General features: G+C 38.7%; 1 pseudogene; it reads right to left on the bottom strand.

The window, feature by feature from the left end:
- Nucleotides 1–7,351: 7,351 nt before the first annotated feature.
- On the bottom strand, nucleotides 7,352–22,798 carry LOC142458457 (bifunctional methylenetetrahydrofolate dehydrogenase/cyclohydrolase, mitochondrial pseudogene; annotated as a pseudogene).
- Nucleotides 22,799–23,374: the final 576 nt, after the last annotated feature.

Here is a 23,374-nt window from a genome sequence, read left to right as displayed (position 1 = left end):
CGCACTTGCTCCTACAGTTGAACCCATGGTTGTAGCCACTGTGTCCATCCACCTCCTTGAAGGCCCTCCTTTTTTGCTGCCCCTCAAAGCTAGCAAGCACTACATCCTTCTCTAGAGACTATTCCCTCCTGACAACATGGCCAAAGTATGTAATCCCTACTTCTAAGGAGCAATCTGCCTGTACTTCTTCCAAGTCTCAGATCGGTTTGTCCTGTTAGCAGTCCCTGGTGTTTGTAATAGTCTTCTCCAGCATCACAATTCAAATGCATCTTCCTCAGTCTCCTTTATTCAATGTCCAACTTTCAAATGCAAAGGAAGCGATGGGAAATACCATGGTTCGGTCAAGCCCACCTTTGTCCTCAAAGGAACATCATAGCTTTTCAATACTCTAAAGACGTCTTGTGCAGAAGATTTACCCAACGCAGCGCAACTTTTGAACTCTTGACTGTTGCTTCCGTGAGCGTTGATTGTCGATCCAATCCTTAACAACTTCAACCTTCTCTCATTTATTATGCTGTTCTTATTGGTCCCCTTGTTAGGATTTGGGTTTTCTTTACATTGAGTTGTAATCCTTACTGAAGGCTTTAATCCTTGATCTTCACCAGCAAATGTTTCAAATGTTTTCACTCTAAGCAAGCAAGGTTGTGTCGTGTGCCTGTGGAAGGTTGTTTGTAAGCCTTCCTCCAATCCCAATGCCCCATTTTTATTCTTATCAACCATCTTTGATTATGTGGTCAGCATACAGGTTGAATAAGTATGGTGAGGGGACACATCAGTCATACACCTTTTCTGATTTTGATCATGCAGTATACCGTCAGGCACTATCTCTAGCAATGTTCTGCTTCCAATTTTTAGGTCTTCAGTCTTTGACAATGTTTTGAAGTTATGGAAGTTTTCAGGAACTCCTTTCCTCTGAAGCGAGGAAGGTGTATGGCTCCTTCCTTCTTTCTTTTCTGTACTTAATCTAGAAGCACCCCTGAAACCTGTGAGCTTTAGATGACCCTGCTGGCATATGAAATACCTGCGACATAAATTTCCAGCATGACAGCAAGACACAAGCCACCACAGTACGACAAACTGACAGACAAGTGGCGGGATGTGATTATTAAATATTAGAGTTTGGAGGAGCGGTAACACTTAGGTTAACAGTGCTCACTGCCCTACAGATTCAAATCCTGCATTTAAGCCACCATTTAAGAGACACTTGGTTGGGCTGATGGTTTTAGTCATCTTTGAAAAGAATTTAGAAAATAACGTGAATATCTCTGTCCCTGGTTTGAGTTAACAAAATGACAATTCCAGCCACTTTCTTTCTCTTTTTTTTTCCCCAGCCACTTTCTCAATCCATTAACCAAAACTGGGATACAGGAATCTTGGGCAGAGGCAATATTATATTCTCTTGGCACACATTTGATAGGATAACACATGTTATGAGATGTGTGCTTTCTACATTTTCATCTGACTGTGCACTACTGGAACCACAGGTGCATCTCCCTTAAATACCTGGTTGAACTGTCTGCCAAAACAATTGGTAAAGGGAAGGAAGAGCCTGATCTCGGACAAGGAAAAGACCAAGACCTGCAAGGGAAGCTACTCTGCTAACGCGTCCTGTGCCTCCCACGCACGTTCTCCTAACCTCTCACATTGATACCTTGGTTCTATTCACTGTGTTAAGTGTCCACATGAGGGCACATCCAACAAAGGCCCTCTAGCACCTCTAGCAACTTCCATTTAAGGCAAAAATGTTCTTGGTGTCTCTCACAATTTCTTTTTAAAGAAAAAACATTTTTTTTGTGTGTCCTGGGTAGCTGATAAAGGAATTACTTAAGAGAGAAACAAGATAACATAGTAGTATACAATAAGAGGTACATGGCATATACAATAACTGGAGAGGTGGGAGGAAATACTAGGACGTTTGCCAGAATTAAAGGCCATAGATTCGGAAACTGCTGTGTGCACAATCCTGCCATGATGGTGGTCTATCAGTGAGTGCTGGGGAGACACTCAGGCTAAACAGGTGGGAGATAGAAAATGGAAGTGTACCCACAAATTAAATAGGTATGACAGATCTGTTATGTGCGTATTTACCTTTGCAACAAATAGATTCAGGAGGCAATGTTATGAATACTGCTTAGACCTAGCCACTTTGAGGGGATGAATCACAGGGTCTGGAGATCAGGACTTTAGTCCCAGGGGATAGTGAGGACAAAGACTTTGGCCTGTAGTCACCCTTCTTAAGGTCTAGCTTTGTAGTCACTAAAGTAATGTTAATATAACCAACCATTTAAGACCAAAATGGATGGATTGGCCAGGAAAGGAGAGATGGAAACAGAAAAGTAGAAAGAGAATGTGGGATGTACATTGGAGGAATCGGTATGGAGCAGCGAAACAAATAGGCAGGCATCAGTGACTATAAAACTGATGATCTGCCCAATTCCAATAAAATGTTAAAAAAATAACGTCAGTTAAATCATACATCTGGAAATCAGATGCTGTAAACTCTGTGTTGCGGGATCTGGAGGCTCCGGGGGAAAGGAGACCTGATGGTGCTGGTACGGGGTTGCTACACACCATGTCTGCAGTTCAAACTCGCCACCAGTTCCTTCCCTGTAGAGCACATATGCAAGATGTCTCCCAGCCAGATTTACCATCTAAGAAATGTTACACAAGGTCAAAATTGACTCTACGGCAGTGGATCTTGTTTGGATTTTGACAAGGTTCTAGGGGAAACACTGCTTTATTTTCTCTTCGTCTTGGTTTCCTTGTGTTTAAAATATGATCAATAATATAACAACTACATTAGGTTATAATTATGCATAGCTTTTTCTTCAACTTTTTTCCAGTTAAAAAATCTTCTGCAATGTCATTTTAAGGGCTTTTAGCCTAATCAGAGTGTATTAAACAAAATTCCAGATCAAGTTATTAATTTGTAATTGTTCAACTTTTGAAATTGTGAAGACACAGTTTGGAAAATAACTTTATAGTATGAATGGCATTTTTATTAATATTTAGGCATGTTTAGTCTTTCATCCTTATGAGGTAATGTCCTTGAAAGGCAACTCCGGTAAATATGTGCTAGGAAGCTTGGTTTCTAGACTAAAGCAATTGACACAATAATACATCTTACTTAATATGTCTTGTGTGCTGCTTACTGAAAATCTATACAATTATTAAAGTGATGAAATGGTTTAGCCATATTGTGATTGCTTTAGCAACTTGTTACAATATGAGTTGTAAATAACTGCTTCTTTTATAGTCTGACCCAATTAAATATATATATATATAATCATGCTATATTGGATACTCTATGATGACTTCACATATATTTTGACATTTTCACTTCATAGGAGTAATATTAATTTAGCTGTCAACAGTATGTCGTGTTAATAATCATAGCATCATTGTGATCATTCAAGTTACTTTATGAGCAGATAATCTTACTAATTCTATTATTTATTTGAAAATTAACTATATTTCTGAACTATTACTTATGTTAAAAACAAGATTACATAACATTATATCATGCTTTGCATTTTTAAGAGAAATGAACAAAACAGTAACTAATAAAGTCCCTATCATTTTGAGTTTAATTCTATTGGGGAAGACAGAGCAAAACAAGTTGAATGCACATTATGGCACATTAAAAAATAAAAAAGGAAGAAACAGTAACAAAGAATGACCTGGTATTGGAAGTGGGGGCTGTTGGGAGGTTAACAAGGGGCTTGTTTTGGAGCCCTGGTGGTATAGTGGTTAAGTACTCACTTGCTAAGTTTGGCAGTTCAAACCCACCAATCTGCTCCCGAGGAAGATGTGGCATTCTGTGTCTATGAAGATGGACAGCCTTGGAAACTCTATTTGATGGTGTGGGTGGGTGGGGAGGGGGTCACCGGTTCTACTCAATCTTTGAAAATCACCATGATTTGGAGCCTTCTGGATGGTAATGTACTTTGGGTTAGTCATGTCTTAGAATAGACCTGGTGGGATACTGATTACACATTAGGCTGCTCAATGAAAAGTCAGCAGTTCAAAACCACCAGCAGCTCTGATGGAAAAAGATGAGACATTCTACTCACCAAAAGAGTTCCAGTCTCAGAAACCCACAGGGGCAGGTCTGCCCTGTCCTATCGAGTCATTATGAGTCAATATAGTGGCAATGAATTTGGGATCTTTATTTATTTTAAGTGAAGTGGAAAAGCCATAAGAACATCATCGGGAGGATCACCCTGGGAGAAGAATGAACTGACAATCTCCAAGAACAGAATGAAGACCAGTGCAGTCAGAAGTTTATGTAAACTGACAGATTTTGCAAAATCTGATATGGAGTCTTCCACATTTCCTTGGGTTTTGTTGTCTGTAGAATTGTCGGTGGGAGTCGAGAACATAGAAAGAGCACAGAGGAGAGACAGCAGTGGATACCTGACAGCAATTAAGGGTGAAACTCTAGACCAAAAGACACGATGGCAGCATAGTCAAAGGTTGTAGTAAAACACTGATATTTAGTCATTCTCAGGATGTATTTTGCATGAAGAATTTATAGGCCGTGAGCCTTTTTTAAAATCCAGGAACACAATTTCATTCAGACTCCTTTATAGAGAGTAATGGGTAGTGCTTCTTGGGCAAATATAATCAATTTGAAAGGACGAATATTGACTTCAAAAATCATTTCATCCAAATATTCACCTACATGGACATTCCTTAATCTGCCAGCATATGGTCATTTAATCATCTTATGTACAAAAATTTAGGAAAATATTTTATAGTTTTATAAGGAACCTAAATGTAACTATCTAGAACTGGTTCTTGTTGGGATCTGGATGTGGAATTAAATTGTTGTTTGTATGAAGGTTACCTCTTTTTAGAGTGCAATATTATTGTTTTCACAAGAAAATTTTGAGAGGGATTCTGTGAACTCTCAGGTCACTTTTCCTAGGGTAATATTGCACTTTATCAATTCCTTGTGAGGAGTCACCAACCATATTAGCAAATGTTTGAGACATTCCAAAGTGAAGAACTAATTTTCTACTTTAACCCTGCATTCCTAAAAGTCATTCCACCATTAAATCACCCCCAACTCTTTTTTTCTTCTTCTTTGGCACATAAGACCTATTCATGTTTCAGAAAACTCACGTATGTTTTCTATTTCTTGTAATGGGGACAGAAACCAAATATATTTAAAACCATTCCATTTATGAACTGATATTCAGATTTCCCTGCTTTGCTGGCTAGGCCTCTCAGTGCAGATGTATTTAGATATTATATGACCAAAAATACAGCGGAGAAGTTAGTAAAACATATTTTTCCAAACGCATCTTGTTCAGCTGCTTAGAGCCTGTCACCCCACCACAGGAAAATATCTTCTAGAAATGGGTGTCATAAAAAGGATAGAATCATACTGGAATACGAAAGCCATTGTTACAGGAACATTTCACCATCCAATGATTTGCACATATACACAATCACTGCCCCCTCCCCGCCCCAGTACTTCTGAAGGAAGCTGCTCCTATTCATTCAACCCCCTAGGGCTGCAGAGTGGGAAGCTGTCACTTTTGCGATCCTTTGATCCAGGTCATGGATGTGAAGCTTGACATCAGTGATACCAGCAGCAGATGTGAGGCTTCAGGCAGGGCTTTCTTTCACAGTCCAAGTGACACCTTGCAAAGTGGTGGCCTGTCGTGACAGTGGAACCTTTGTGGCACACTGATGGAAAGAATAATTTGATTTACTGACTGCTGCTTTTGGGGGCATTGATTGTGGGTACAAGTAAAATGAAATCCTTGACAATCCCAAGCTTTACTGTGTATATTGTGATATTGCTTCTTGGTCTAGCTATGAGGAGTTTTGTTTTCTTTGCATTGAGTAGTAATCCATACTGAAGGTTTTAGTCTTATTTTTCAGCCATAAGTCTTGGCTTTCAGCAGGAAAGGTTGTGTAATCTATATTTCGCTGGTTGTTCATGAGTTTTCCTACAGTCCTGATGCCTCATTCCTTATGCAGTACAGCTTTTTGAATTATTTTCTCAGCATACAGATTGAATAGGGATAGTGCAAAGACACAGCCTGACTCATTCCTTTCCGGATTTTAAATCTTGCTATGACAATTGTTCTACTCCAATAACAGCTCCTGTGGGTATTACTTATTATAAACCCAAATCTATGTTTCTTTCAGAGCAGTTTAAGTCTATGTTAACTGTGCTGTGATATCATCAGCCAGGGCAAACATATGCCCCAGGAAAAGAGATACAGAGATATCAAAGTGTTTCCTACCTATATAACGGATGGGTTTTGTTTTTATTTTTACCAGACAGAAGTGTTTCATTAAAAACTAATAATGAAATAAAATGCTCTCATCATAGTCGGGTTAAATTCAATAACTAACTCACACTCTTGAAGACCTTTCTGGTAAGTCAACAGGTACATCGGAGAAAATCAGGCCGCTACTGACAATTTTTGGAGGAAAGATACATTGTATACTTAGGATATAATGGGCCTAATGATTACCAAGCCCAACTCTGTATTAGTTTTGTTATTCAAAAATAGATTTCAAGATCAAAATCAGGAAACCACATAGACACACTTTAGTAGAACAAAAATTTACCAGTAAAGTTTTAAAACGTAGCAAAAGCCAAATCTGACAACACGCATGAATAATTTATAAGATAAGTTTCTCAAGCTCTGGAAAACTAATTGGAGACCTCAGTGAATAGTACCATGCCTAAAATAAGAGCTGTAACAGAAAACAACTATAAACACATTCCAAGGAACTATTGTGAATCATGACATGACAGTTTAGGAATACTATTGGCCCATTGCTTTCCTCCTTTCTCATTCAATTCCACTTTATTCAGACACACCTGGCTATCATTTAATGGACGTGTAAATCAGGCTGCCTTAAAAAATATCCAATGACTCTCATTGATTCCTTTTTAATTTCCCCCCAATTTTCTCTATCCCAATTTTTGTGTGGTTTTACCAGCTGAACTCACAGACTAGAAACCTTAAGTATCAACTCTGATTAGGGTAGCACTTGGGAAATATAATCCTAGGAAAGGTCAATGTTAACCACTGAAGTGGCTGGGCAAAGTTAACCACCGTTGGCAACGAGACCGGGGCCCCCTTGTGAATCACTTGGTTAATGGCTGCTCTTGGCTCATCCTAAGACTCAGCAGGACACCGTCCAGAGCTCCCCTGTAAGTGCCCTTATCTGGGCAAATGCCCACCCACTGAAGTTCTCCATAAATACAGAGCATCGTTTCACAGTCTCAATACAATAAAAAAAGAAGGTTGTATTTTATGTCCTGTTTTGCCTTTTGAGTTGGCTTCGAATGCTGTTGGTGACCCGGAAACTACAACCACTAATTGGACGCTACTTCATGATCATTCACCTTCACTTTACACTCACCAGGTAGCCTTTGGGCATCAATGACGATATTCTTCCTGAGCATCACCACTGTCTTCGGGTCAACCACCCCGAGGATCAGAGAGATGTACCCTGCTTTCTTCCTAATTCCTTCAAAATCCACATCCCCAACCAACTTGGGTTTAGCGGTTACGTGATCTTGAACTCAATTTATTCCCACATCAATGACAGTTGCTCCTTTCTTGATCATATCCGGTGTGAGCAGCTTCGGAATGCCTGCACCAGATACTTAAAATATCTGCAAATCTTGGTTGTTTCTTCAGCAGCATTTCGGGAGCGTATGGATGAGCTGGTGTGACGATGACGTCACCTCCAGGGCTCTCACAGACCTTCGGTGGGCAGTACCAACATGCAATGGGCATGCCAACATCTTTGACCTTCAAGCCACAACCACATTCTTCCCTGGGATTGGAATTCCTGCTCGTTTAATTATTTCCCACAACCCCATGGGGCAGCAAGCAACTTGGAATACTGGTCCAAATGCCTCCAGCGCTCGTTAATGCTGTAGAAGCCTCCTTATCTGGAGGCACAGCAGTGGAGACCTTCCTGGAAGTGGGAGCTGAGCAAGGAGGCCGCCTGCTTTGTCATCGCTGTTCAGTATATTGATCAAATCGAACAGCTCCTCTTTGGAACCGATGCCGATTTTAAAATGGTTTCATCGCTCATTCCCACGTCTGCAGTGGCCCTGGTTTTGCCTGGGACATAGGAGTGAATGGTAAGGTGGTCGCCCTCCTCCTGCACTTATGACACCAGCTTCTTTTGGCACTGCCCGAGAGGGAGTGGGAACGGTGGCAGGATCTGAGGCTCTGCGCTTGCCTGAGTAGCCTAGCCCGCAAACATCGCCAGGAGGAAAGGCTCAGTCATGTCTGGTGCCAGGGACAGCCCAGGGCTAATTGATGTTTTTGAACAAAACCAGGAGGATGTAGAAATCCTCCTGTCTTCCACGAGGAATAAAAGAACTTCTACCGATTTCCACTCGTGATTCTGTCATTTTCTTTGGCGTGGTCACTTCGCTTTGTGTCCCTTGCATATATTAAATGCGGTGATCCCAGGCATTGGTGGGATTTGAATAGAAAAAGAGGGCAAAAGTTAGAAAGAAGTCAATTTACAAGAATCCTCCCACTAGCATGTTGGTAAGTTGCCAAACCAAAAACATATTGAATATATTGATACAATCAGTTTTTTTATCCAAATAAAAATTCACCAGCCTATCCCAAAGGATGTAATTGGAATTGCTTTTTTGAAATAAAACATATCATTATTATGTGTTATACCTTCTCTATAAAATATGTACATTTATTTTTTATATGTCTTCTTACTACTGCATCACACATTTCTTAATTTTCTTGTAAATTTGTAAGTTAAAAAAATAATCTCTTTTCCAATGACTAGACACTGTCTTCATCAAATTATATTTGCCTTTTGGAAAATTAAAACATTTTCTAGTTTCCTCCCTATTAAATCTGTCTTCTTTCTTCTATGATTTCTCAGAATTTATTAGAAAATACCTGAATTCATGTTTACAAGTGTTTCAAAAATGTAATTCCTTGAACTTACAGATTTAAACCCCTTTCCAACTGAAAACAGTCTTCTGCATTTTGCCACCCCGGAGGTGGGGTGGGGAGAGCCCATACAGCTAGACCAGAGTAGGAAATAAATTAAATATGGATTATAAATAAGTCATTGCATGGGAGTAATAAAGAGAACAAATAGATGGGTCCCTAACAGATAAGCATACAGACTCATTAAACTGTTGAGGATTCTACAGAACCAGTGATAAATAATCATATCTCACAAATTTTATCAAAGTTTTTGAAACCTTAAATTATTTGCTTAAATCACTGTTCTCTATTAATATTGGTATGATCAGTGTCAGGATATACAAATATGTCATTTTTAAGTCCTTCATTTTGTTGATTTATGATATACACAACAAATAAAGGTACGGTGTCATAATGCAATGGTAGTTACAGAGGCATCTCTCAAATTTGCAGAGTATAAGAAACTATTGAAGGTTTATTGTCAAAGAGAGACTGGTGGAACCCCTGAGACTGGGCACTTATTAACCTTTGAGGCCTGAAACTGAGCTCATCACTGTTGCCCAACTTTCACCCAAGCAGTGTTGTTATTGTGTTTGTTGTTAAGTGCTGTGGAGTTGGTTCTAACTCTTAACAACTCTACGTAAAGCAGAATGAAACACTGATAACCTTGCTCATTCTTCACAATTGTTATTATGTTTGAATCCATTCTTTCAGCCACTGTCAATCCTCTTGGTGAGCATCTACCTCAGTTTTCCTGGCCTTCTACTTTATCAGGCATAATGCTCTTTTCCAGAGACTATTCTCCTCCAATAACATATGAAACGGATTTGAGATGAACTTGCGCCAGACTTGCTTCCAAGGAGAATTCTGCCTGTGCTTCTTCCAATACAAATGCGTTTGTTCTCCTAGCAGCCATGGTAATTTCCATATTCCTCACCAACATTATTATTCAAAGACAGCAAGTTTTACCTGGACTTCCTCAGTCACTGTCAGGCTTCCAGCTGCTGACGAGGCCATTGAAAATGCCACCACGTGAATCAGGCCACCCTTAGTCCGCAAAGTGACATCTTTGCTCTTCGATGATTTAATTGTGCAGCAGATTTGCTCTGTGCAAAATGAAGTTTAAATTCTTGACTGCTGTTTCACGAATATTGGCTGTGGATACAAGCAAATAAAATCCCAACAACGTCTATCTTTTCTCCATTTATCATAGTGTTACCTATTGATCTAGTGGTGGGGAGTTTAGTTTTCTTTACATTGAGTTGTAATTCATACTGAAAGATGCAATCCTGGCTCTTCATCAGCAAGTGCTTCTGTGGCAGTTACATAATCTCATGCCTACTCATGAAGGGGTGGAGTGTAGACTGTCAATCATGTCATAGCCAATGAGGCCTCTGTGTGAGCATGGCCTTCTCCTGAGGATTCTGGGAACTCCTGCCAACCTCCCTCAAGGTGGGACACACTCTGCTTCATCTTCTTGCTGACAAGACACATGGAGCTACACTAATTCAGCTAGAGCCCTAGAGCTGGATGAGCCACGTGGTTTTCCCCTGCTAGTGTTGAGATGCTTCCACCACCACCGGATCCATAAGAATTTCCACCAACTGGCCTGTGATCTTCCTCCACTCTGTGTCCTTGCATGTGTTGCATGAGTTTGAAGAGGAATTTACAGACTAGCATCTAACATATGGGCTAATATCAGACTTATGGACTTGATCTGGACAGGGATGTTTCCTTAACATACAATAATTCTTTATATAAAGCTCTTTCTTAGACATGCATGAGTGTCTATGAATTTGCTTCTTTGGTCCACCCAGACCAACACAGCTTCTAATTCTCTTTGCTTTCAGCAAGAAAAGTTACACCATCAGCATATCACAGACTGCTAATGAGATTTCCTCAGATCTTCATACCACATTCTTCTTCATATTGTCCAGCTTCTTGGGGTTATTTTTGTATCATCCAGATTGAATAAGTCTGGTGAAATGATGCAACCCCCATGCACACCTTTCCTGATGTGAAACCGTTCTGCATCCTTTGTTCTGTTTGTAAGGCTACCTCTTGGTCTGCGTACAAGTTCTACCTGAGCACCATAAAGAGTTCTGCAATTCCCATTTGTCTCCTTGCTGTGCTAGGAGTCCTGCTGGTGTAGGAGAAAAATGAGACTTTCTACTCCTGTGTAGACTTACAGTCTCAGAAACCCAGAGGGGCACTTCTACCCTGTCCTACAGGGTTGCTATGAGTCGGAAATGACTGAATGGCAGTGGGTAGTACCTTAATGTTACCCGTAGTTTGCTGGATCCACCAAAACAAAAGCCTTTGCACAGTTAATGAACCAAGTAAATATCTTTCTGGTATTCTCTCCTTTAAGTTAAGATCGGTCTGCAGTCAATAATGATCTCCTTTGTGTCATGTCTTCTTCTGGATCTAGCTTGAATGTCTGGCAGTTCCCACCAGATGTACTACTACAATTCTACTTCACAGGAGACATGAATTACACTGCTTTGTTTGATAACTTTGACATTCTGTTGGGTCTCGTTTCTTTGGAATGGACCCAAATAGAGATCTCTTCTAAATAGAGGTCTGACTTCAATTTTTCCTGGCATTGGCAAGTGAGTATTACAAGCTCCTCATCAGCCTTCTGAAACATACCAACTGGTATTTGACCAGTCCTGGAGCCTTGGTTGACAAGAATGCCTTCATTGCAGCTTGGCCTTGATCCTGTACTACCAGAGATTCTTGCAATGGCTGTATGTCCACTAATTCTTTTTGGTACTGTGACTTTGTAACAGAAAGCAGACAGGTCTATAAAGTGAACAAAAGAACCAGTGATCTATGCTCTTCTGAGAACAATGAATTGTACAAGTTCTAAAGGGAAGTATTTGCCCAAAGAGTGAGCTCTGAAGGCAGGAAGTAACAAAAAGAAGAGCTCGAGGAAATGACAAAGACAAGGAGGAAGGAGGACAAACGCTGTTCCAGTGCAGGGATTATGTTCAGTCCCAAACTGAAATGTGTATGAATTGTTGAATGGAAAACAAATTTCCTCTAGGAATTCCACTCAAATTACAATAAAAAGTAGTAAAATGAGTTTTAATCAATTCAAAAACTGTTATGGCCATATCATGGCAAATAAGCAGGTAAGAACCTTCTAATAATATGTGGTTTTGACTGTTTTTGTAAATATAGTTAGGAGGTATAATTGGATAAAGTAGAACTCTTTCTGAATATGAGAAACCATTTCTATTAATATCCATCAAAAATAAGCATGCACTCTCCAGGCACTACAATGCAGGATACAAATGTAGCTAGTATTTTTAGCAGATGTACAATCATTTAGCAGAAATACACTCTGGAAGTCTTTTAAATATTTAGTATGCACGCATTTCATACTGGGCATTTTGATGGGGATGAGATAAACAAATATAAGTGCATTCTTTTCCTGCCACCATAGAGCTCAGGAGACAATTCAGACTTCCAGAAATATATTCTTCTAGTTTCGAGTAAGAAAAGCCAGAAAAGCACAGTTGAAATATAAAGGTAGCTCAGTGATAAGTGTGATAAGCACAGTGGAGAAAGAAAGGAAACCCAACAAAGGGAATATGATTGTACTTTCATTGATGTAGGGGACACCTTTGCTTTAAACACATTAAGAAAAAATATTTTCATTCACTTGTCAAAAAGAAATCAATATTGCATGTTAATCGAGTTGAAATAAAAAGGAATATAAAAGGAAATTGGGGCAAAAAAACCTTTTTTCTTTAAGAAGCTAGAAAGCATGCATGTAGGTCAATGAGCTTAACATGTTCAAGTCAGAAATAAATACTTTCCAATTTTGAATTTTTTGTGAAAGCATTGAACTTATAAAATATTTTTAAATAGACAAACTATTTTAATATCTATGGGTAAATTACTTCATACAATTTAATATATCAAATAAAAGAAGTTAATTCCAATGCTTATATCATCTGTATTATAGATTCAGTTGCTTTATGAGCAGTTGGAATTTCTGATTATTTGGAAATTTCTGACCAATTGTAAACTTGAGCATGGAAGAGAATCCAAAGGCAATGGAAGTGTGGATAACAAGTTTAACATTTCTTTTTAGTGTATGAACAATTTACACTGTGAGAGCAGAATTCTACTTTTTTTTTTTCAAATTATCTTTCCCCCAAAATAATGGTTTAATGTCCCAAGGAGAAATTTCTAAAGAAAAATCGGTTAGATTTCCAAATACAGATCCAATAGAGTCTTTTTTGAGGTGCTATGGAAATGGAAATGGCACATAATCAGTAATGATGGTTTCCAATTCTGTTGCATGTGGTTACTGGGCTGGAGGACATAATTACTCATAACCAGTGATGATAAAGGAATGTTCTGTTATGCTTTAAAAACAAGGAGACTTATCTCCTGCCTATAAATATTTTAATTGAAGGAAAATAATCATTTTGTGAATGAATGCAACAATAGTTATGCTCTTATGATCAAATCACTGATGTTTAGGACATTTATACAATGTTGCCTATTTTAGTAATAAGTAGCAATGATTTATTTCTAGTGAGTACAGGAATAAGTTTTCCTTCGTCGTCTTTCAAGTAAACTGAACATACAATATTTGATAGACTTATTTAGGAATGACAAGTCAGTAAGATGAGTCTTACTCAAGTGGGAGTATACTCACAAATATATGTAAATTTTACAGTATCTATTATGCATAGATATCTACCTTCCCTAAAACGATATCCAGAAATGTGATGTAGCATACAGGGGACAAAGTTCTGAAAACTTCTTAGCTATAACCAAACACCTTAAAGGAATGAGTCACTGGGCTGGGTGATCAGAAGCACAGCCTCAAAGGACACAAAGGCCCATTCACCTAATATAAAGACCATGTTCTATGTCCTCCTTTGCTGAGGGGCACCTGGGTCTTAAGAGAACTTGAGTAGTTATCTAAGATGCAACGATCAATACCCCCTTATGCAAAGGGAAAAAATGATTTTAAAAAACCCAAAGCATATAGAAACAATGAATCCAAAGCCACCAAAACCACATGCTACATAACTGACTTCTGACTGTTCTGAAGTGATGACATTAGAAGGCCCTGGATAGAGTGTAAGGTGTGTGGGATATGTAACAAAACTCAAAATCACAAGATACCAGGTTGGATGGGGACTGGTGAAACCTAGACTATTGCATTACTCAACCTCAGCTCTGAAATGGAACTTACTCCTGTGACTCAATTTAGAGAGAAATGATAGACAATTAGATAATGGAATTGATAAAACTAGGGAGGTATACATACCTTAGAAAATCCAACGATTTGAATGAGATCAAAAGAATTGTGTTTATATAAGGAAGAAGTTCAGAAACATTAGGAAGCAAGGTAAATGGAACTCGGAGAGAGGGAGGAAGTGCAATGAATCATTACATACAGGTGGCCTGAATAATGAAATGAAATGTGTTTCAGTGGCTGAATGTAAAACTGATGACACTGACGATCAGCTTCATGCAATTTATAAGACTTTGTATTATTTTTATTGTTAGGAAGAATTTTCTGGTTTAATTTGTTTTTCAGCTTGCGTTGTTTTAGCAGGATCATTTCAGAATTAGGAAAGAGGAAAATATCAGAGTGGTAAAACACAAATGAATACACTTTGTGTGTTAACTTAGGGAAATCCTACAAATCAACTACAAATCAAAGTTCTAACAACCCAGTAGCTGAAAATGAGTGAGAGTCATGAGTAGGCATTCCATAGAAGATGAGATTCCGAAGGCTTACAAAGCATATGGAGATGCCGACCCAACTAAGAGGTCACAGAATGCAAATTAAGGTCACAGTGAGATACACCCTTCTACCATTTGAGATAATACATGATTATGCAGATGCTATGATACCTTATACATCGGTTGTGGTCGTGGAGGTGGTTTTATGTGCTGTCCAGTCAGCACCAGTGTACAACAAAGCTATGTATAATGGAACAACATACCACCCACCCTGCTCCATCTTCACTTTTGCTATCTGTGAGCCCAACTCACTGATGAGCTTCCTCTTTTCCACTGACCCTCTACTGTGCCAACCATGATGTCCTTTCAAAAAGCTGCCGAAACTTCGTGAGATGAAGTCTTGCCACTCATTTATAAGGTGCTGGCTGCATAGATATGCTGGTTCTTATGGTAGCCCTGGTACACTCAACATTCTTCACCAACGTGGTCGTTCAAATGCTGCTCAGTCTCCCTTACTCATTGTCCAGCTCTCCGCTGAGGCAACTGAAAATACCACGGCTCGGTTCAGGCACACCCTACTCCTTAGAGCAGCATCTTTGTTCTTCAACACTTGAAAGAGGTCGTGTGCAACAGATTTTCCCAATGCAATACACCATTTGTTTTTTAACTGCTTCTTAATTGTAGATTTAAGTACAATAAAATTTTGACAACACCAATAATTTCACCAGTGATCGTGATGTTGTCGATTGGTTCAGTTGTAGGGATTGCTGTTCTCTTTACATAGAGTAATGGTGGTCTTTGATTTTTATCTTGAAGTGATTCAAGTCCTCTTGGCTTTCAGGAAGCAAAGTTGTGCCATCTGCATATTGCAGATTGTTAATGAGGTTTCCACTAATCCTGATGCTACCTTCTTCTTCATCTAGTCCAGTATCTGGAATATTTGCTCAGCATACAGATTGAATAAGTACGCTGAAAGAGGGTAACACACACCTTTCCTCATTTAAAAACATGCAGTAAAACACACATCTTTCCTCTAGCTCTTAAATGTTTTCTCACCTTCCACCCGCTCCCACGATCACGATCCCAGTTCTACCTTACAAATCTGGCTAGATCAGAGGATGTACACTGGTACAGATAGGAACTTGAAACACAGAGAAACCAGGACAGATCACCCCCTTTCAGGAACAGTGGTGAGAGTGGTGATACTGGGAGAATGGAGGGAAGGTGCGGTAAAAAGGGGAAACCTATGACAAGGATCTACATATAACCCCCTCCCTGAGGGATGGACAACAGGAAAGTGGGTGAAGAGAGATGTCGGGCAGTGTAAGACATGGTACAATAATAATAATTTATAAATTGTCAAGGGTTCATGAGAGAGGGGGGAACAGAGAGGGAGGTTAAAAATGAGGAACTGATATCAAAGGTTAAAGGAGAAAAATGTTTTGAGAATGATGAGGGCAACAAATGTACAAATGTGCTTGACACAATGGATGTATGTATGGATTGTGACAAGAGTAGTACAAGCTCCCAATAAAATGATTTTAAAAAAAGAATGAAGCAATTATAGAGAACTCTTCTGGTATCTCATGCATTTTTGAAATGGCCATTTCTGCATTTTAAAAACATTTTATTCATAGTTTAAACTTTCCACTGTGGTAAAATAAATATGGCAAAACATTTGTCAAATAAAATAAAAGCATGCAGTAACCTCTTGTTCTATTTTGAATGACTGCCTCGCGGTCTATTCAGAAGCTCTGAGCAAAAGGAACCTGTATGTTTCACAGTGTCACACACAGTCTTTCATGTAGGATCTGCACCACTAAATGTGTTTTCATGTCAATAAAAAACAAATAAATATATTTCTGTTATTCCCTTTTAGCCAAGATCCATCTGACATCAGAAATGATGTCCATTGTTTGATAACCTGAATTTGGCCTGAATTTCTGGCATCTCATTGTTAATAAACTGCTACTGTTTTCAAAGGAGCTCAGGTGGGGCTTCTTAATAGATTAGTGATATAGTGGGTTATGTGTGGGCTGCCAACTTCAAGGTCAGCAATTTAAAACCACCGAGCGTTCTTCAGGAGAAAGATGAGGCTTTCTATTTTCATAGAGTTACTATCTTGTACACCCACATGTGTTCTACCCTACTTAAAGAGTCTCTATCAGTCAGAATTGACTGGGTCCCAATGAGTTAGACTCCACGTTCAAGAGCAAGTCTGAGTCACTTCTGACATCTGCTTTTTTAAAATTTGTCTTTCATATCTTTTAAAGTGCATTTGCTCTCTTCATGTATGAGGTTCCTGATGTGGTCACACAATTCAACTAGCCTTGTGTCATTAGTGTTTAATGAACCAAATCTCTTCTTAGGTTGGTCTCTAAATTCAGATGAGATTTACTAAATGTTGTATTATGACTCTCATGAATGTCTTTAAATTTTCTTCAGCTGCAAGGCAAATTTTGAGAATAACGAGGGCAACAAATGTATAAGGGTGCTTTACTCAATTGATGTATGTATGGATAGTGATAAGAGTTGTATGAGCCCCAATAAAATGATTTATTAAATTAAAAATATTTTCTTCAGCTGCAAACTCAATCTGCATTGGAGCAATTTATGATCTGTTCTATAGTTTGAGCCAGCTCTTTTTGGCTCATAATATTGAGCTTTTGCATTGTGTCTTCCAATAGATGCCACCAATTAGATTTCTGTGTGTTTTATCTAGCCAGATCCATTGCGGGGCAGGCGGGTGGGGGAGGTATTTGCAATGAAGAAGCTGTTTTTCTTGCAAAATTCTATCATTATATTTCCAGCTTTGTTAATAAATTTTGGGCCACATTTTCTAACTCTGTATATTGTGGAAATGTTGGTAAATTCTTCTGTTTCCATCTTTTGCATTCATATCACTATTAATTATCAGTGCATCTATATTTTATGTTTGGTAAATCTTTTGATGGTAGATTTAAAAAATTCATTATGACTAGCTTTCATGGTTGGTGTATAAATTTGAATAAGAGATGTATTAACTAGTCTTCCTTGCAGGCATATAGATAATATGCTATATAAAACAGACTTTGCAATGTTCCTTTTGATGATGAATGTGATGCAATTATCTTAAATTTGTCATACCCACCATAGAAAACTATATGATTGTCTGATTCAGAATGGTCAATAACAGTCCGATTCAGCTCACTAGTTTCTAGTATCTCTAACTCTATGTATTATAATTCATCTTTGGTGAGTTCAAATATTCCTACATTCATATTTTATTTATTGGAGGTAGGAGTGTAAACTGTTACAAACAATTTGGAAAGAGTTTGACATTTTCTCCTTTGATTTTACACCTGTATTTCCTAATAACTATATTTGTACACTTATCAGGGGACATATATAAGTGTAATCATATTAAAATTATTCAAAATAGGAACATGTGGCAATCACTTAAATGCTCATAGCTGGCTATGGGGGATATATATTTGGATAATACAGCACTCAAAATAAATAAACTATAGCAACATATAGCAATGTATGTGTGGGGTACTCTAAAACAGTGCATAAAATGTATATTCTTAAGGATTAAGCATAATACATTTTTCTGAAAGAGTAAAAATATCAGATACAGCTTTAGAACACATACAGCTATAAAAGGTTAATACAAAAGTTAAACCAATAAATGATGAGCATAGGAGCCAAGATGTCATTGGGAAAAGCCTGGAAGGTGGGTTGGTGAAGGATGGAAAGACATGAATAGATGCAAATGTTGTTTCAAGAACTCTGGTGGCAGAGGTGTCGGTGGTATAGTGGTGAGCATAGAACTCTGGTGGCATGGTGGGGCTCTGGTGGAGCAGTGGTTCCACATTGGGCTATGAGCTGAAAAGTCAGAAGTATGAAACCAACAGACACTCCACAGGAGAAAGAAGGGGTTCTCTACCCAAACTCACATAAAGAGTTACAATCTCAGAAATTCTACCCTAGCCTACCTTGGCTGGCTATGAGTCAACATTGACTTGATGACAATGAGTTGTTGAGTTGATCTGTTTGGTGGGATGGTGGCTGTGTTAGACAGGGTTCTCTAGAGAGACAAAACCAGATTGCTAATAATTGTAGATATAAAGATAGATATATAACACAAGAAATGAACTGTTAAATTATATGCAGATAGATAAATATATAATACAAGAAATGAACAGTTAAATTATAAAGCAGTACAGATGGCTCAGGGCAACTCACTCCTGAGAGAGAGTTCTGAGACAGTGGCAGTCCTTCAAGGCTAGAGCACTGCAAAACAGGTAGTTCTCCGGAGAGAGAGCTAGGCTATCCCAGTCCAGGCAGCAAACAGCAAGGCAGGACACCAACTGTCAGCCAAGTCACCAACAGTCAGTCCCCAGCTCAAGAGATGTAAATTTAATCCTGTGGTCTTAAAGGGACCTCAACTTACAGCGACACAGTCCACAGGCTAGGTGTCCCATAGTGTAGCCTGTAAATTGAGGCACAGAACAAGCAAGGCAACTGCACACTGGTCCAATGATGGTCAAAGAGTCAGAGACAAGAAAGGCGAGGCTCACTGAGCCATTTATCTCTCTGCCCTTCAATTAATCCCACTTGCGTTTATCGGCCAGGCTGGCACAGTAAACTAACTATCTCAGTGGCTTATGCATTGAGCTGCTAACAGCAAATTCAGCAATTTGAGATCACCAGTCGCTCTACAGGAGAAAGATGAGGTTTTCTTTCACCTTAGTCTCAGAAATCCCTCAGGGACAGTTCTACTGTGTCCTTATGGAGTTGTTTTGAGTCAAAATTGACTCAATGGTAGTGAGTCTACAAGAGTGCTATAAGGAGCAATTAAGTTAAGTGTTCAACTGATTACTAAGACGGAGGCCACTTGAACGGACCAAGGATCCCAGGGAAGAGACATTTGGCAACATGTTTCTTAATATTCAAATAAAAAAAAGGTATCAATTTGATTTGGAGTCACGGAGATCCTATAATATGCATTACAATCTAGATGAACCATGAGGCAGTTCTACTTTGTTGAATAGGGTCACTATGAATTGAAATCAACTCTATGTCACCCCCAAACATCTTAGTTTATGATGATGTGTTCATTGTTGCTTGCTATAATCTCAGAAAAAAAACTAGTTACATTAAAAAAAATAGTGGACGATACACGAAAAAAAGATGAGGGAGTCTCATTGAGCGAGGGTTAATATTAATCCAATTCCATGTAACTGAAGTCTTGTGCATACACATTTCTCTCAGTGGGAATGTATGAAGACACAATGTGCATTTGTAAAGGGCCACTGTGAGTTGGTACTGACTCTATGGCACCTAACAACAAATCAACAATTGAATACATGTATCTGTTAAATGTCCGTTATATATCTGATTAACTTAGTTTCTAACGTTTTTGTTAGTGAAGCTCAGTATGGCATAATCTGGGTTAAGAGATATGGGTACTTTATTTCTGAATAATTTATATTTTACTGTTTTCACATAGTCAGCAATTTTCCTTCTCTCACCTATCCCTTCTCAATTTGTGGTAGAAGTTCCTTGGGCACTGTTAGAGAAGTCAAGCTGTCTTAGTAACATGATGTCTTTGGGAATGGGAACCTGAGTGGCTAACCTTGTAGGTCATCCATTTGAACTACTTGGAGAAACAAAGGAGAGGGAATGCTCTCTAGAATACTAGTGCTCTGGGCAATAAGCTAAAGCAAATGCTACCATCTCTCTGTCTATTGCTCATATACCAGGAATTCTATTGATTAGTTCTTTAAAAGTTTTAAAACTTGTCTCCTAAAAAAGTAACTCTAAAGGGTTTATTAAAACTTAAACATGTGTTCTTTTTTATGCTTTCCAAAAACATTGCTGGGTTGGGTAAGAGTATCATTGCTTTCTTGGATTTGTCAACACATTCAGCAACCAAGTCAACCACTATGCTGCTTTATCTCCCCACTGAGAACACTTCTGTGCTGGCTCTCTTTCAGAAAGGCTTACATTCATCTTACTGTCAGCACACTTTTTGGAATAGAAAATATACTTTGTCTTCTTGATGTTTGAAAAGCTTTAGAAAGCCCCATGTCAACTGGCAGAGGGTTGAGGCATGTTATACAACTTTCCATTTAATGGTAAAATTTTTCATTGCTGTTTTATGTTATGTTGCTGTTGTTAGAATCCCATTTCATCAACAATTTGTTTTGAATTATATTCTATTAAGAGACATAATTCTTTAAGTATATGAATATGAAAAAGATACAAAATTATTTTAAATGTTTTTTAAGCTGTAGGCTTTCAAAGTGGTAGTAGCCCATTTTTGTATGCTACTGCCAAATACTTTAGGTGGCAATGTCACATGAAGATGACTTTTGGGTTCATATTTGTATTATTCATGTAATTATATTTTGTGGGTGGAAAGAATTGAAAAACCTTTTTTCTGCATTCGTGCATACAAAACCAGGAGTATGCAAAATCATAATAAAATAAGACATCAATATTTGGGCTGTGAAGACATGAGGAGATTTTATTAAGGATGATCAAAGTTTTCTCAACTGAAAAAAAAATGAAACCAGCGTAGTTTAAGGATAATAGGAACACACCTGTTCAATAATTGTCAGAAAATAAACTGATGTCAAAAGTTACCTGTGGCAGAGAATAGCTTCTAACTTGAGAGTCCATGGTCTTTTTCCAGTTCTGCGAAAGTTGGCTCAGGGCTAAACAGGTACACACCCTCCAGTCTGTACCTTATTTGTGGCAACCAAGTGCCTTAAATCTGGCTGAAGCTACATTAGCAGATGTATTGTGTGGGGCATCAAGGATGCATTTTCACCTACTGGCCTCTTATTCTATATGATGACTAGAATTATTCATGGGTTCTTGGGTCATAAAATGACATTGGGAATAGACGTCACATGGAGCAGAATAACGAAATAGAACATGCCTTGTGGCTGGAATAACTGAGAGCTTTTGGATGTTTGCCCCCACATTTGGTTCCTACAGGAGAAACAGAAGTACTATGTTGTTTAAGTCAAGGTGTTGCCACTAAACCCTTATGATGCACAGAAAATAATGTATGTATCATCAGATTCAGCAGGATTTTAAAATATTCATTCTAGAATGAAAGACATTTACTTTCACATTGAAAATGTATAGTTTGAAAGCTGCTCCTGACATATCCTTCCACTAATCATTTCAGCCCACTTTTGTTTTATTCCCCGGTGTTCTTGGGGCCCAGCAGGGTTTTACACATTTATCTTTACTATGTTTCTTTCTTTCCCTGGCTCACTTCTCTATTCAAGTTCTCATCTATCCTTGAAAAGCCAGCACCAACATTTAGAAGTATTTCCGTGAGCTGATGGTTTAGAGATTTCATTTCTCTATATTCATAGCAAGGAGCCCTGGGTCCTTGGGCTGCTAGTAGGCAAAGTCGCTAGTTAGAAATCACCATCAGCCTCTCAGGAGAAAAATCAGTCTTTCTATTCCGGAAGAGATAAACAGTTCCCAAACACACAGGACCAGTTCGAGTCTGTCCTGTAGGGTCATGGTAAGTTGGAATCAACTCAATGGCAGTGAGTTTGAGTTTAGATATTCATAGCATTGAATTAACCCACCCACACAAAACATATTGCTTAATCATATTGTCTTAAGTCACATCTTATGTTGTTTTCCTGTATTACTATGTAATATTTAAGGGAGGTAGTGAGGCACACATGGAGCTGCTAACCATAAAGTCAGTAGTCCAAACCCACTGGTTGCTCAACAGGACTAAGAGGCTGCTTGCTCTCCTAAAATTTAACATTTCAGAAACCTACAGGGGCAGTTCCTATAGGACGCAGCCCCTTACTAGGAATGTAAAGAACTGAAATGAACTCTTTGGCCTTGGATATATATCTGTTATCCAAACATAGCTTTCCCTGCTTTCTGTATCTACCAATAAAAACCAAAAATGAAAACAATCAGAACCTCTACTACCCGCCCCCCCCTCCTCTTCATTTCCAATTACCTGTGTGAACTTTAGAACTATCACTGGGTTCTACTACTTCCACCTCCACTTCCATCTGATCAACCCTCAATCTTATTGATACTACTGCCTTTGCTTTCTGGATCTTGACACCTCCTTTCCTATCCATTGTCACACCTTTAAATTCGAACTGGTCAAAGGGGCACTGTAGGAATCCTCTGGCTGATCAAGGTGTTTATTAATGGGTGACTATTTAGTCCCCTGTGCCTCTGTGTCTCTGCAGACAAAAGCATTGCAAAATGACTGTTATTTGTGACTTTGCTGCTAAAAGCATTGAGGGATAACTCAGTTATTTGCATATCCCTGTGATTGTCTTTGAACCTAGTGCTTTTATTATTCTAAGGTTAAGAAACTGTGACTAGTTAAGTAACATTTGCATAGATAAGAGTTAGGAATGTTTAAGTTCTTTGATGTTTGTTTTCTAACCAATTCCCTTGTGTAAGAAGAGTATAAATGCCAAGCTTCAAATATGCATGAGACTTCAGTCCATCAGAGTGGAGACTTCAGTCCATCAGAGTGGAGTTCTCCCGATCCCATGCTTTGTACATAGCTCTTTCTTTTCCTTCTATCCGAACGCCTCATTTCGGACCCAGCTTGATGCGGGATAGCTGGTCTAAATCCCCCGCACTGCGCTACTTGTGATCTTCAACCAAGGCTGACCACTCAGACCTGCCAGCTGTTCCGC

This window comes from Tenrec ecaudatus, chromosome 10, assembly GCF_050624435.1.
Source record: "Tenrec ecaudatus isolate mTenEca1 chromosome 10, mTenEca1.hap1, whole genome shotgun sequence".
In the NCBI taxonomy this organism is placed as follows: Eukaryota; Metazoa; Chordata; class Mammalia; order Afrosoricida; family Tenrecidae; genus Tenrec; species Tenrec ecaudatus.
The sequence above is the reverse complement of the archived record's forward strand: the minus strand, read 5'-3'. Positions and strand labels throughout refer to the sequence as shown.